This window comes from Haematobia irritans, chromosome 2, assembly GCF_050003625.1.
Source record: "Haematobia irritans isolate KBUSLIRL chromosome 2, ASM5000362v1, whole genome shotgun sequence".
Taxonomy (NCBI): domain Eukaryota; kingdom Metazoa; phylum Arthropoda; class Insecta; order Diptera; family Muscidae; genus Haematobia; species Haematobia irritans.
This window is the reverse complement of record NC_134398.1, coordinates 120,999,750-121,015,893: the sequence shown is the minus strand read 5'-3', so window position 1 is coordinate 121,015,893 and position 16,144 is coordinate 120,999,750. Positions and strand designations below refer to the sequence as shown.

The window sequence follows — 16,144 nt, the reverse complement described above, 5'->3', positions numbered from 1 at the left end:
AAGTGGACCGATATGGCCCATTTTCAATACCATCCGACCTACATCGATAACAACTACTTGTGCTTAGATCGACTCAGAATTTCACCACGACCCAGAATATATATACTTTATGGGGTCTTAGAGCAATATTTCGATGTGTTACAAACGGAATGACAAAGTTAATATACCCCCATCCTATGATGGAGGGTATAATAAGTCGACATTCCGGTGATTTCCTTTCTCTGTTACCTTTTCCGAGGCGGATAAGTAGCTATTGTAGTACGTGTATTGGTCCAAGGTACCGTATCCTGGTAACATTCAAACATTTTAATCTTTTCCTAATTGTTCTGATTATCAACTAAATGCTGTCCTTTACACCGTTTAATCACTAAGAAAGCCACTGTCTCCGATATATGCTAATATTGAAGTGCTTGAATTTTAATCACAACATACTATGTTTTGACCAGTTATCGTTTATTTTGTTTTTGTTTTGCAACATGGCTACATTGTTGTCTCTTAGCAGTATTAACTACGACCTTTAATTCCATTACAATACCTCCCATTGTTCTATTCTATGGATGAATTATACCAAGGGGTAGTTAGTCGAACAAATGATCTTCTCGATTTCCAGCTGTTGTTTATTAATTATGCATCAGAATATTAGAATTAAGTGTTGGATGAAATGTTCGCTGCAACCGTTTATAATTTATAGTCACACTTTATGGATGGAGATAAGGCTTGAGTGCATGACTAAAACTTGACTCAATAATCTGGCTCAATTACATTTGAAGGTAATTTTAAATGAGCCCTTAATAAATGGGGCTCAGATTAGTGACGACTTACTATTAAATCTTAGTTGATTTGAAGAATTAATGTTTAATAAGGATTTTTCTACTTAAGACTCTGGAGAGGATGTTAGATATTTATCTTAGAACTAGCGTCGATTCAAGTTTGCTCTCGAAATGACAGCATGTATACTCGAAGGGCAGGTCTGCTGAGACCGCATAACATGAACTAATCAGCTTTATTGAAAGCTCACTATCTATCAATTAATACACAATCGTGGCATTTCTATACATCGAAGAGCCATTCAATAACGTCCATCCGAACTCGATATTATGTTAAATGTACTGACAACTCTCTATGTTGATCCTAAGTGTACCTGGATCAACATAGACAGTTGTCAGTACATTTAACATAATATCGAACGAACTTCTAACGAAGAGACGTATTTCAACCACACTAGGACAAGCAAACATACAAAGATATGTGAACAAAGGCACTCCACAAGGAGGAGTTCTTCTTCTTTGGAATCTTGCTATAAACAACCTTCTGTTTTCCCTAGAAAAAGAAAGGATAAAAGTGGTAGCATACGCAGATGATGTGGCTCTAACAGAATGGTCTTGGGGTAAATCCTGCAAACACAGAACTAGTCATGTACAGCAAAGATCGCAAAACTTCCACGGTTAATCCCATATCCTTAGAGGGTATTGAAATTCCCTTTGGTGAGTGTGCAAAATACCTTGGCGTTATTTTGGACAGGAAGCTAAACTTTAAGCTTAATATTGAAGAAAGGGCGAGAAAAGCCACGATAACTTTGTACTCGTGCAAAAAGGCAATAGGAAAAAAGTGGAGATTAAAACCGAAAATTGTGCATTAGCTATACACGGCAGTGGTTAGACCTTTAATGCTATATGGTGTTGTAGTCTAGTGGTGCGGTCACAGTTCGGTCCTCAAAATAATGCCAAATGTGCCTAACGTAGTGGGTTACACTCTGGCGAAACAACTCTTCGACAAAAAGTTTGAAACTCTAATTCCCAACAGACCCCGGGAAATAAACGATATATAGATTTCTACTTTAATGGCTCCAAATTGGATGGACAAGTGGGTTTCGTAGTATATTCTAAAGATCTGGAACTTCGAATAGTGTTTTTCAGGCTGAAATATTAGCAATAAGAGAGGTGGCGAATTGGCTGAGAAGTAATGTTCCAACAAATGTTGGCATTAATATACCCAGCAAAAAAATTTGGAAGTTCTTCCAAAGGCACAACTTTAAAAGCACTTCCAGAAGATTAACTCCCAATGATGTTCTTTATTTTAACTACCCAGGAAGTACTTTTAATTCAATTTTTTATAACTTGGTTTTTTCATACTTTTAATGGGTAATTTTATTTTTTTTTGTTTCAAATAGGTTAAAAACAATGTAAGAATTCATAAAATGGTACAAATTATTTAAATTTTGTCGAAAAAAAAAAATGCTAAATCCAATCTGAAAAATTGTGAATTTTTGAAAATATTTGAAGTGAAACGTTTCCGAGAAGCGTTAGAATCCATTAAAAATTATATAAAATTATACAAATTATTTATTTGACAAAATATTACAGAATTTTTTTTAATTTACATCCAAAATATTGAATTCGAATCACACCTAGAGAAGTGATTCAGTCCAATGGCGGTTGAAATGGAGGACTTACGTCCTATGACAAGCCCATGTTAAATTCATCGCTTCTGCGTCAATTTTGCACCACTTCCGGATCCAAAAAGAACATTTTCATTACTTTTTTGGCGACGCTTTTTTGCTGTGATATATACACAGTCTCAAACAAATTTACATAAGGTTAAAAAAATTTATATTTTCTTTAAATAATAAAATTTTAAAAAATATACATATATTACCTTTAGTTTTATTAAATTATTTAATTGGAAAAACAAAGTATTTGTTAATTTTCAAGAAGATTTTTTTGATGTGGTTTATAAACAACAACAAGAAACAGGTTTAGTTGAGAGGTAAAAAACTCAGGGGTATGTAAACTTGTGTGAGACTGTGACAGTCAACTTGCAATAAACTCCTTGGACTCTGGTTTCCTTAACTCGAAAACGGCCATCGACTGCCGCAAATCTCTCTTCTAGATGGCTGAGCAGTACAATATTCTCCTAACATGGGATACGCATGAGCAGCCAGGGGAACTAGAATCTGTTGGTATGCCCCTGGCTACCTGTAAGCTCTTACTGCGTGAGAAGACTGTAATGATGGCATATGTTCGATTGGAGAATTGCAAGGGTTGTAACGATACCAAGAAAATTTGGCCCCATTTAAACCTAAACCACACAATAGATATGCTATTGACGCGAAGGAAAAGGAATCAATTAAACACCTCTTGTGTGAGTGTCCTGCGTTTTGTGTGAAGGCATAAGCGAATTTGAGGGGCATATAGCTTTAGATTACTGGCGGACCTGGAAAACGTTAACTTAAGCAGTCTGCTAATGGTTGGTTCAACAAAAGAAAATAATCGGGATGGTTCAGCGGTTAAAACTTAATGTGGTATATCAATGGACTGAATATTGTAAGTGAACCTGAAACTTAATCGGGCTGTCAATATAACCTAACCTAACTAGAGGTGTGCACGTGAGTAATATTTTACTCACGCTCACGCACACTCACTCATTTTCGTGTCACGTGCACACTTCTAAACCTAACGTAACCATATATAAAAATATACTAGGTGGCACTCAAAATCAAAATGTTTATTTTAGGTTCGTCGGAGAAATTTTTGATTATTTTAGAGATTATTGTTGCATTGATTGTAAATTATAAATGATAAAAACCCAGTATTATTTATTAATATCCCAAAGATAGAATTTTTTGATTTTATAGAGAAATAAAAACGTAGCCAAAAAAATTTTCAATTATCTCAATTTTTCAATTTCACATTCGCATTATTCTCCAAGTGGGATGTTGCTTTTCTAAGAAAAAGAAAGCAGAAAGGTTATAAAACAAAATTTGTCATCCCACTGCTTTAAAACACACAGTTTTCATTAAGACCGTTTTGCGTTAGTTCATGGTATGTTAGGTTAGGTTAGGTTAGGTTAAAGTGGCAGCCCGATTAAGATTCAGGCTCACTTAGACTATTCAGTCCATTGTGATACCACATTAACTAAAAGTACCTATTACATATGGGCACTTCTAGTTTTAACCGCTGAATCTTCTTGATTATTTCTCTTTGTTGAACCAACCAGATTGTTCCAAAAACATTAGCAGAGTGCTTAAGTTAACGTTTTCCAGATCCGCCAGTAATCTGAAGCTATATGCTCCTAAAAGTTGCTTGCGCTTTACACAAAATGCAGGACACTCACACAAGATTGATTGATTCTTTTTCCTCCGCATCATGACAGCTCATACAATAGTCATTATACTTCGCGCCAATAGTTTTTGCAAAATCGCCTATCAGGCAGCAACCCGTTATAGCAGATATCAGAAGTGATATCTGACGTCTCGAGAACATTAGCATATCTAGTGTGCGGTTTAAGTTGAAATGGGGCCATATTTGCTTGGTGTCGTTACAACCCTTGCAATTCTCCCATCGAACATTTGCCATCCTAACAGCCTTCTCACGCAGCATGAGCTTGCAGGTAGCTAGGGGCATACCAACAAATTCCAGTTCCCCTGGAATATGTAAGGTAGTCCCTAGCCTTGCCAACTCATCCGCTTCGCAGTTCCCCGGTATGTTCCTATGGCCAGGCACCCATATTAGGTGAATATTGTACTGCTCAGCCATCTCATTGAGAGATTTGCGGCAGTCGATGGCCGTTTTCGAGTTGAGGAACACAGAGTCCAAGGATTTTATTGCAGGTTGACTGTCTGAGTATATATTAATGCCAATATTTGTTGGAACATTACTTCTCAGCCAATTCGCCACCTCTCTTATTGCTAATATTTCAGCCTTAAAAACACTACAGTGATTAGGTAATCTTTTCGCTATTCGAATTTCCAGATCTTTAGAATATACTCCGAACCCCACTTGTCCATTCAATTTGGAGCCATCAGTATAGAAATCTATATATCTTTTATTCCCCGGGGTCTGTGTACACCACGCCTCACTGTTGGGAATTAGAGTTTCAAACTTTTTGTCGAAAAGTGGTTTTGCCAGGGTATAATCCACTACGTTAGGCACATCTGGTATTATTTTGAGGACCGAACTATGACCGTACATTTTTTCCGACCACAGCGATAGCTCGCGCAACCGCACAGCCGTTGTTGCAGCTGACTGTTTGGCCAAAATGTCTAAAGGCAATAGATGTAGCATGACATTAAGGGAGTCTGTTCCTGTCTTACTAAATGCGCCTGAGATACATAAGCTCGCCATACGCTGAACTTTATCTAAACAAGTCGGTTTCTGAAGTGCCGGCCACCAGACTACAACACCATATAGCATTATAGGTCTAACTACTGCAGTGTATAGCCAATGCACAATTTTTGGTTTTAGTCCCCACTTTTTCCCTATTGCCTTTTTGCACGAGTACAAAGCTACCGTGGCTTTTCTCGCCCTCTCTTCAATATTAAGCCTAAAATTCAGCTTCCTGTCCAAAATAACGCCAAGGTATTTTGCACACTCACCAAAGGGAATTTCAGTACCCCCTAAGGAAATGGGCCTAACCGTGGGAGTTTTACGATCTTTGCAGTACATGACTAGTTCTGTCTTTGCTGGATTTACACCAAGACCATTATCTTTCGCCCATTTCTCAGTCATCCGGAGAGCTCTCTGTATAATATCTCTGATTGTGGATGGGAATTTTCCCTTGACTGCTAGCGCCACATCATCTGCGTATGCCACCACTTTTATCCTTTCTTTTTCTAGGGAAACCAGAAGGTTGTTTATAGCAACATTCCAAAGAAGAGGTGATAGAACTCCTCCTTGGGGAGTGCCTCTGTTCACATACCTTTGTATGTTTGCTTGCCCTAGTGTGGCTGAAATACGTCTCTTTATTAGAAGTTCGTCTAACAGCCTAAGTATACCTGGATCAACATTCAGAGTTGTCAGTCCATTTAATATCGAGCTCGGATGGACATTATTGAACGCCCCTTCGATGTCTAGAAACGCCACGATTGTGTATTCTTTGACAGATAGTGAGCTTTCAATAAAGCTGACTAGTTCATGCAATGCGGTCTCAGTAGACCTGCCCTTCGAGTATGCATGCTGTCGTTTCGAGAGCAAACTTGAATCCACGCTAGTTCTAAGATACATGTCTATCATCCTCTCCAGGGTCTTAAGTAGGAATGAGGATAAGCTGATTGGTCGGAAATCCTTCGCACTCGAGTGAGAGGCTTTTCCTGCTTTAGGTATGAAGACGACTTTTGTTTCCCTCCACTTTTCTGGAATATATGCTAAGTTTACACATCGTTTATATATCACCGTCAACCAGGGGATAACTCTTTCAGCCACTGCCTGTAACTCCGCCGGAGTAATTCCATCAGGTCCGGGGGATTTGAATGGTCCAAAGCTATTTAAAGCCCATTTTATTCTAGATTCCGACACAATTTCCTCGATAGGAAATGATCGCTGAGCCTCTGTTACACCGCCGGAACATGGTTCAACCGTCTGATTTCCAGGGAAGTGTGTGTCCAAAAGTACCTCCAACGTCTCCTCACTGGACGTTGTCCAATTTCCCTCCGATGTTTTAATGAAACCTGGAGCGGTGTTAGTGGATGCTAGTACCTTCCGTAGTCTGGAAGCCTCTGACGTATTCTCAATACTGCTACAGTAATCATCCCAAGAGTTTTGTTGAGACCTTCTCAGTTCTCGTTTATATTCTCTCAGATTCATCTTGTAAGTGTCCCAATCCTCCGGAGCTCTTGTGGACTTTGTTTTGTTAAAGAGCTTCCTGCAGGATTTCCTCATATTACTTAACTCCGTAGTCCACCATGGCGGCCGATTTTTTCCCCTTGGCTTTCCTCTAGGGCAAGCAGCTTTCAGTGAAATGTTGAAGGCCTTCGTAATCCGCTCCACTGCGTGTTCGATATCTTGCACAGTGCTCATATTTGTCTCCGGCATTTCCGGTATCATCAAATTGAACGATTCCCTATACCTATTCCAATCAGCTTTCCTAACATTTGGCGGAAATATGGTCTTTGAAGTACGAACAGCCAATCTGAAACTGATGTAGCGATGATCTGAGAAGCTATGTTCCCTCAAAACTTGCCACTCAGATATCTTATCATTCAGTTCCGGAGAGGTCAACGTTACGTCCAAAACCTCTTGTCTATTCCTGGTGACGAAGGTTGGTGCATCTCCCTTATTGCAAACTACCAGGTTAGTACGCAAAATAAACTCTATTAGCGACTCTCCCCTTGCATTAGTATCACTACTTCCCCAAATACTATGATGTGCATTTGCATCGCATCCCATAATGAGTTTTGTCTTTGTTTTTAGTGACTCCTCAACTAAGGTCTTAACGGCACAGGGTGGCATCTCCCTATCATGTCCCATGTAGACCGAAGATACCCAATATTTGCATGTGGATATCTCTAGACTGGCTACGACAGTGTCTGCATTGCTCAATGAAGGAAGCAGAAACAAGTTTAGTTCGTTTTTAGCAATTATACATGCTCGATTTATATCGGTACCGGTATTATGCAAAAGTTTGAAACCCGGAGTGCTTAATTCACAGATCTTGTTCTTATATATGTATGGTTCTTGAATAAGAACTATATCTATGTCTCCTTTCATCAGGAGAACTTTTAAGGCAGCACAAGCGGCCTTACAATGGTGAAGATTTATCTGGAGGAACCGTAGAACCATCCAAATTTTCAACCACCGTCACATCAGCCGCTTCAATTGAGTCATCAAGGGCTTCCTCTTCACAGATCTCGGTGACTCTCGCAACAATCCGCGGTTCAGTTTTGGTGAGGCTTGAGCCTGTAGAAACTTCCCTCATATGATTTTCGCCATAGTCTGCAGGTTTTATGTCTCCTTCGGCTTCGCTAGGAGATTTTTCCACTGCTGACTCTACCGGAGGCTTGTCCGTTTCGGAATCCTTTGGCTGATCGCTTTTGTATACCTTCATATGGATATCATGAAAGCCATAACTTACGCGTCCTTGGGTCTGGGCTAGATGTGGCAGCGACTCTATGTTTAATATAAACACCGCATGCCGTCTTGGTCCATCCACCTCATCCAAACGACCAACCTTCCAATCGGCGGTTGGAAGATCTGGGTTACATTCTTTTAGTCTCTCTAGTATTGACTCAGGATCAGGAGGGTTTGCCGGTATCCATGCGTGTGCTCTAGGTTTAGCCGGTATGTCTTTTTTATCGACTAACTCCAAAGCGGCTCCTTCCCAAACTTCACCAATTAGCATCAATGCAGCTTTAAAGCAATCCATAGACCTCTGGTCTGCAAAAGCTATTAACTTATATCGTCCTTGATACCATCCAGCATCTTGCCGTCGAGGACTTGGTCCGGGAAACTTTTTTTCTTTTCGCACCTCTGAGTAGACACCAGACATCGCGTTCTCAATTTCCCCCCATTTTTGCCTTGGAATCATACCGTCCAATGCTCCTTTATTAATAATAGCCATCACAAGGCTGTCTTTTGCAACTGAGGCAAACGATCTTTGATCCCGTTTAGAGGATGGCAGCTCATCCGGTGATCGTTCCCTTTTTCCAGCTTCAAGAATTCCTTGAGCCCATTTTAAGGAATCGCTTTGCTTAGCCGACAACGTGCTTGGGTCGACTGATCCTAATTTCTTTAGGATAAACAAAGCATTTCTTCGTTCCTTGAATCTCTTTCGAGAGGGATTGCCTCCTTTTGATGTCGTCACCTTAGAAAAGGTTCGACTTGCCAAAGTGTCACCGCCAGTCGACCCGTCTACAGGTCGACTAATTGGGCCTGACTCTTGGTCGATGCCCAAATTTATAACTTCAGTCGTTACCCGTCCACTGGGCCCTGAAGTTAGCAACCCAGTGGATGACTTTGAATTTCGCTGCATGGTGGTTTATTATTTCCACCACACGTGAAATTCGTAATAAGTACTTATTACGATGAAATACTCCGCTATTAAAAAACACGTCCGTTCAGTTCGACGGTTGAAGAACAATGGTATGTTAATTATTATGATTTAATTAATTTTGTTTAGTAAAAAAAAATATATATGTGTCTAATTAATTTTCTTGATTGCACCACGGAGCCACCGTGGTGCAATGGTTAGCATGCCCGCCTTGCATACACCACGTCGTGGGTTCGATTCCTGCTACGACCAAACACCAAAAAGTTTTTCAGCGGTGGATTATCCCATCTCAGTAATGCTGGTGACATTTCTGAGGGTTTCAAAGCTTCTCTAAGTGGTTTCACTGCAATGTGGAACGCCGTTCGGACTCGGCTATAAAAAGGAGGTCCCTTGTCATTGAGCTTAGCATGGAATCGGGCAGCACTCAGTGATAAGAGAGAAGTTCACCACTGTGGTATCACAATGGACTGAATAGTCTAAGTGAGCCTAATACATCGGGCTGCCACATAACCTAACCTAATTAAGTCAATGATTTTAAAATTATCAATTAACAAGTATATACGGCCGTAAGTTCGGCCAGGCCGAAGCTTATGTACCCTCCATCATGGATTGCGTAGTAACTTCTTCTGCATTCCACAATCGAATTATTTAAGTTGCGGTAACTCTTGCCGATGGCAAGGTATCTTAAAACCTCCTAACACCATCTTCTAAATTTTATGTAAGTCCATACGAGGTATATATTAAATCAAAAAAGATCGATCCAATACGTATATAATTCAGTTTGACAAAGTAGACATAAAATTTTGACAAAATTTTCTACAGAAATAAAATTTTAACAAAATTTTCTATAGAAATAAAATTTTCACAAAATTTTCTATAGAAATAAAAATTTTGAGAAAACTTTCTATAGAAAGAAAATTTTGACAAAAATTTCTACAGAAATAAAATTTTAACAAAATTTTCCATAGAAATAAACTTTTGACAAAATTTTCTATAGAAATAAAATCTTGGTAGATTATTTTTGGCTCGAGTGGCAACCATGATTACGAACCGAATAAAATTTGAACAAAATTTTCTATAGAAATAAAATTTTGACAAAATTTTCTATAGAAATAAAATTTTGGCAATGATGAAAATTTTATTATGAACGGAATAAAATTTTAACAAAATTTTCTCTAGAAATAAAATTTTGACAAAATTTTCTATAGAAATAAAATTTTGACAAAATTTTCTATAGAAATAAAATTTTGGTAGATTATTTTTGGCTCTAGTGGCAACCATGATTATGAACCGATATGGACCAATTTTTGTGTGATTGGACCAATTTTGGTATGGTCCTTAGCGACCATATACTAACACCACGTTCCTAATTTGAACCGGATCGGATGAATTTTGCTCCTCCAAGAGGCTCCGGAGGTCAAATCTGGAGAACGTTTTATATGGGGCCTATATATAATTATGGACCGTTATGGACCAATTCTGGCACGGTTGTTAAGGATCATATACTAACACCACGTTCCAAATTACAACCGGATTGGATGAAATCTGCTTCTCTTGGAGACTTCGCAAGCCAAATCTGGGGATCGGTTTATATGGGGGCTATATATAATTATGAACCGATGTGGACCAATTTTTGCATGGTTGTTAGAGACCATATACCAACATCATGTACCAAATTTCAGCCTGATCGGATGAAATTTGCTTCTCTTTGAGGCTCCGCAAACCAAATCTGGGGATCGGTTTATATGGGGGCTATATATAATATGGACCGATGTGGACCAGTTTTTTCACGGTTATTAGAGACCATATACCAACACCATGTACCAAATTTCAGCCGGATCGGATGAAATTTGTTTCTCTTTTAGGCTCCGCAAGCCAAATCTGGGGATCGGTTTATATGGAGGCTATATATAATTATGGACCGATGTGGACCAATTTTTGCATGGTTGTTGGAGACCATATACCGACAACATGTACCAAATTTCAATATGCTTCTGTTAGAGGCTCCACAAGCCAAATCTGAGGGTCCCTTTATATGGGGGCTATACGTAACAGTGGACCGATAACAACTACATGTGCCAAGTTTCAAGTCGATAGCTTGTTTCGTTCGGAAGTTAGCGTGATTTCAACAGACGGACGGACGGACGGACATGCTTAGATCGACTCAGAATTTCACCACGACTCAGAATATATATACTTTATGGGGTCTTAGAGCAATATTTCAATGTGTTACAAACGGAATGACAAAGTTAATATACCCCCATCCTATGATGGAGGGTATAAAAAATTAATTGATTCAATTAACTTTTTGATCAAACTCGGAAGACTAAGTCAGTTAAAAAAGTGATGGACATTTTTTTTGATTTTTTAATTAAAAATTTATTTATAACAATCAATTGTTAATCAAAGTAAAAATACTAAGTTAATTCAGAAAGTACTTGAAAATAGTTACCGTTTTAATTAAATTGAGTTTTACAATCAACATCATTTAAATTTTTAATTGAATCAATTAAAAACTTTATTGAAATTTGCTAATGAAATCAATAAAATTTTTAATCAAGTATAAGTTTCGTGATAGAAGACATTTCAATTAAAAAATTAATTGGATAATTTAATTTAATAATTGAATCAGAAAAAAAATTTTTTTTTTGTGTGTAAAGGCACAATTTTAATAGTATATCCAAAAATGTGATCCCTTTGGGAGTTCTATATTTTAACTACACATGAAGTTGTTTTAATTCAAATTTTTATAACTAGCTGTTTTAATATTTTTAATGGGTAATTTTAATTTTTTGTTTCAAACAGGATAAAAACAGAGTAAGAATTAATAAAATGCTAGAAATGATTTAAGTTGTGTCGAAAAGAATGCTAAATCTATTATAGAATAATAATGCATTTTTTAACATATTTTAGGTCAAACGTTTCAAACGAGAGTTAGAGTGCATCAAAAATTATAAAATTTATTTATTTGGCAAAATATTACAACATTTTCTAATTCACACCCAAAACAGATCACACATTAAGAAGTGATGCAAGTTCAGTGCAAAGGCTGTTGAAATTGTGGACATCTGTCCTATGCCAAGCCCATGTTAAATTCATCGCTTTTGCGCCAATATTATACCACTTCCGGATACAAAAAGAACATTTTCACTACTTTTTAGGCGACGCGTAAAAAAATTCCAGTATATAAAAAAATAGGTGAATATGAATTCGCAAGAAAAACTTTTATGGAACGGTTAATTCTTCGTCGTTAAAGGGTTAAAAGCTAGATGTTTTGTATGCTAAAGAGGACTTATTGTGGTAAGGTGCTTGGTCAAATTATCAAAGAAATTAAAAGTATATACTTTTGTGACATATAAGTTTTCTCCCTTTCTTTCGATGCGATATTAGTTTTCGAATCTAAAGTTTTTCATACACATCCATATACATAGCTCCTATGCAAGCCTATGTTTTTTATACCTTGAATTGTTCTTGAGGGACCTAAAGAAGTAGCACACATCTCATCTCCATAAAACATCGAGTGCAATTCTTTTATGGATTCGTTTTTTGCCAATTGCTAGTCTTAATCAAATTCGAGCTATTGTCATTGCTCATAATCGGCATGTAGCATTTGGCATTCTTCATTGAAATACAAATGCGAATATTTGATGTTCTCCATGAGCTCTTATCTCTGTGTAGATCGTATCTTTTGCACTACAAAAAAAAGAGCAAATGGACAGAGGGACGGACGCAAAAAATCACCATATGATGATAAAGGCAAACGCACGTTGCTTTATTTCTACACCCTCAAAAAAAAAAATCGCTTCTGTAACATATACCCCAAACTCATTTTGCTTCAAGCATATATATTTTTAGGATTGTTCCAAACAAAATATTGTTTGTATTGTTCGAACATATTATGTTTCACCTTAGGCATACACGGCTAGTACAAAATTTTAATGCAATTTTCTTTGTGCGGATATATTTTTAAGGCGCCAATTGGTTACGTCCATTCTTTTACTTGCAGCATACTCTCTAGGTCTCTCTTTCTAAACATATATATGTTTATATGCTATTTCTAAATTAATATATGTTTGCATTCAAGCATATTATTTTTATGTGGATATATTTATTATTTTTATGTGGATATGTTTTTAAGGCGCCAATTGGTTACGTCCATTCTTTTACTTGCAGCATACTCTCTAGGTCTCTCTTTCTAAACACACATATATGTTTATATGCTATTTCTAAATTAATATATGTTTGCATTCAAGCATATTATTTTTATATCCCAAACATGTTATGTTAGTTTAGGAACATTGTATGCTTGCACTTAAAAATATTGTGTTAAAAAATTTGAGTTCCAAACATATAATTTTTACACCCAAACATATGAAAAACATTTTTTTTCACCTGTGTAGGTTTGCATAAACAGCAAAAAAACACACATAGGTCGAATGGACCATTGATATAGGAAAGCATATAGAATGCGCGGGAATGTGCGATTCCATTATCCGGCACTTACAAACTAATTGAATAGAACGCACAAATGATTGACCAAATGGCTACAGCCAGACGGACACATATCCTACATACAGGCACACGCACCCAGTCAATAATCCAGTGCAAAATGTTCTCGAATCTTAATTTAATATTGTAATTCAAATCAATTTGTTGCTCTTAATCTCGTAGCAAGTTGGGTCTTTTCATTCATTCATTTCTCAGATTGGAGATTTTCATTCGTTGCAAATATAGTTTTTATTTTGAAAGAAGGCGACCAATTTAAAATGTGGTCGCCAACAAGAGTGTTACGGTGATTATTCTCAGAATTCGAAGAATAGCTGTGTTGTCGTTGGTTGTATTGTCGTTTTTGGAATGTTTAATAATTTAATTGGTCATGTCAGACGTGTGAACATTACAACTGTTTGATTTGTCTTAGTTAATTAATTCATATTTGAAGATTAAATATTCCAAAAAATTTCCATCTCATATGACGGAAAGACGTATGGTTGTTCAATATTCTTAGAGTTAATTACCACTAATTGTTGGGGCATTTAAAATTCTATTCGATTATAAAATTTTCAATACTTTTTCGGTTGCCAACATGAGGAAGTTTGAGTGTGAATCTGAGTGTAATATAGATACACAAATATATCCGGCACTAGATGCTTTAATTCTATGGACCCACCAACCAGCAACAAAAGCTATGAAAATGTTCCTTTTGGATCCGGATGTAAAGCAAAATCGGATACGAAGCAATGCGTTTAATAGGGTGTCATGGAGCGGAGTATCTACACCCAGAAAAAAGTGCCTTCGAAACTAAAGGAAAAAATTTTCATCAATATAGTTTATCCATTTTATTTCCATTAAGGTAAATTTTTGTGAAAAATAATAAAATTTACTCGTTTCTGTAAAAAAATCCTAAACTGTAAGCAGTTAGGAATAGTTCATTAACTAGAATAAGGCATGAAATTTTACTCATACTATTTTCTTCGCTGGGTATAAGAATTTACTACTGAAAAAGAAAATTTTATTCACCGATAACAAAGCATTCGTAAAAATAAACAAAAACCGAACTAAAACCAAGTTTCCTCAAAATTAGTAAAATTTCTTATAAAATGATAATTGCGACTTCCTTTATAATAGAAAGTTTTTCATACATACGAACAACACTTGGCATAGAAAAATATTTTAGTTCATTCGTACTAAGAAGTATGCAATCCTTTCAAAACTTAAGGAAACACACTTGTTAGAATATAGGAAATTTTCCTAAATTTCTATTGTCTACCTGTAATCGATACCTGTCATCGTAATCGATGTGTTTGCGCGTGGGTGTAATCGATATATTTGCGCGTCGGTTGTTTTTTTAGTTGGAATCGCGTTGTTTTGGTATACGGAGAGATTGTTAAAAAATAATATGGTAAAATAATATAATAAATAACAAATAAAATATATAAAATATTTGTTATTTTAAATTAGTGAGAAAAATTTTCGTTTTTTTTTAAATAAATCTATTAATGTTCGTGATAGTGTATAAAGAAAGAAAACACCAGCAGAATAACAACCCTTTCATTTGTCTTCATTTTGGAATCTTCAATTATCAGGTAATATTCAGTGACGCTAACCTTTTGCAACAAAAATGTTTTATGATTTTTTATATTTGTAGGTATTGCAATTGTAAAAGGAGGACAAAATCGTTAGGCAGCAACTTATTAAAAGTGAAAAGTACAAGAAGAAGAAAAAGTGCGTTTTACAGTTGATAATATCACACGGAAATTGGAAATAGTGGAATAATAAACTAATATTTCAAAGAGATTCGATGCTGTTGATTCTTAATAAATATATTCAATATATTAATAAAACATGTCTTTTATTGAAGATAAAATTGCTTATAGAAATAAATAAAATTGTATTTAAAAACGAAGGTAAGCAGTTCTAATTATGAAGTAAAAGTTTTACCACAAATGTGTAAGATTTGTCGAAATGAATGAAAAAATTTCAATAAAATCATTCCATATATGAATTCAAATTACTTAAATTTTTTCATTCTGTAGTATAGTGGTATATAAATATAGGAAAATGTTAACTAATATATGGAATGCATTATTCCTAATTTCAACGAAAATCACATCGTTCAAACAAATAAAAATTTCTTTGGCGCTATACGAAGTTCAACTTTCTTCACAATGAGTTCATTTTAACTTAAAGAAGGGGTCACTTTTTTCTGGGTGTACTACATTGCACGAGTTCTCCAGATGTTATGGTTTTTTAGTATTTCTGATTTAATTTTATAAAGCTTGGAACAACCTTAAAGACACAAACCTTTTGTTTTCATTATTGACATTTTACCTCCATGTAAAGATGTTTTGAAGAAATTTGTCCTTAGGCCCTTTGATACCCGGAATAATTCTGAAAACTTCAATTTGTTGCGAAAACAAGCGCTTTTATGGAAACCTCAAAAAATTAGTAGAAATGAAGAACTGGGTACCATTACATGGTGGCTGATATGTAAAGTGCCATTTATTTTCTTTCAATTTTGTTAAAAAGCAAAACAAAACTGAAATGATATCAAATTTTAGAATCAGTTTAGATTGGTTCGAATTGGCTACATTTGGCACAAGTTATGGCCTTTAAACAGCCTGCAATGCCATCACACGCTGCACGAAAATATCTGCGGTAGTTCGGATCATCCGCGGCGAAGCGTTTTATTGAGATGTTCGATACTTTGGTATTTTTTAGTGCCAAACATACTCTCCAAAATGTCCAAAGAGCAAAATTTCAAAGGATTGAGAACGGGAGACTTGGGTAGAGCAATAGAAATAAAGAGAGTCATTCCTTCCCAGAAAAAAATGGAAGTTGGTCCACAAACATTTTTTTAAAGCGCATCCCGGAATCCCACGTC

At 36.3% G+C, this 16,144-nt stretch overlaps 1 protein-coding gene and 1 long non-coding RNA gene across 2 annotated transcripts in view; both read left to right on the top strand.

Moving 5' to 3' along the window:
- Positions 1-16,144, top strand: part of hoe1 (OCA2 melanosomal transmembrane protein hoepel1) — a 337,228-nt gene that overhangs the window by 42,048 nt on the left and 279,036 nt on the right. The window lies entirely within an intron of this gene.
- On the top strand, positions 14,653-15,104 carry LOC142225644 (uncharacterized). Its single transcript, XR_012719352.1, has 2 exons — positions 14,653-14,846; positions 14,909-15,104. It is a non-coding gene; the product is annotated as an uncharacterized LOC142225644 (long non-coding RNA).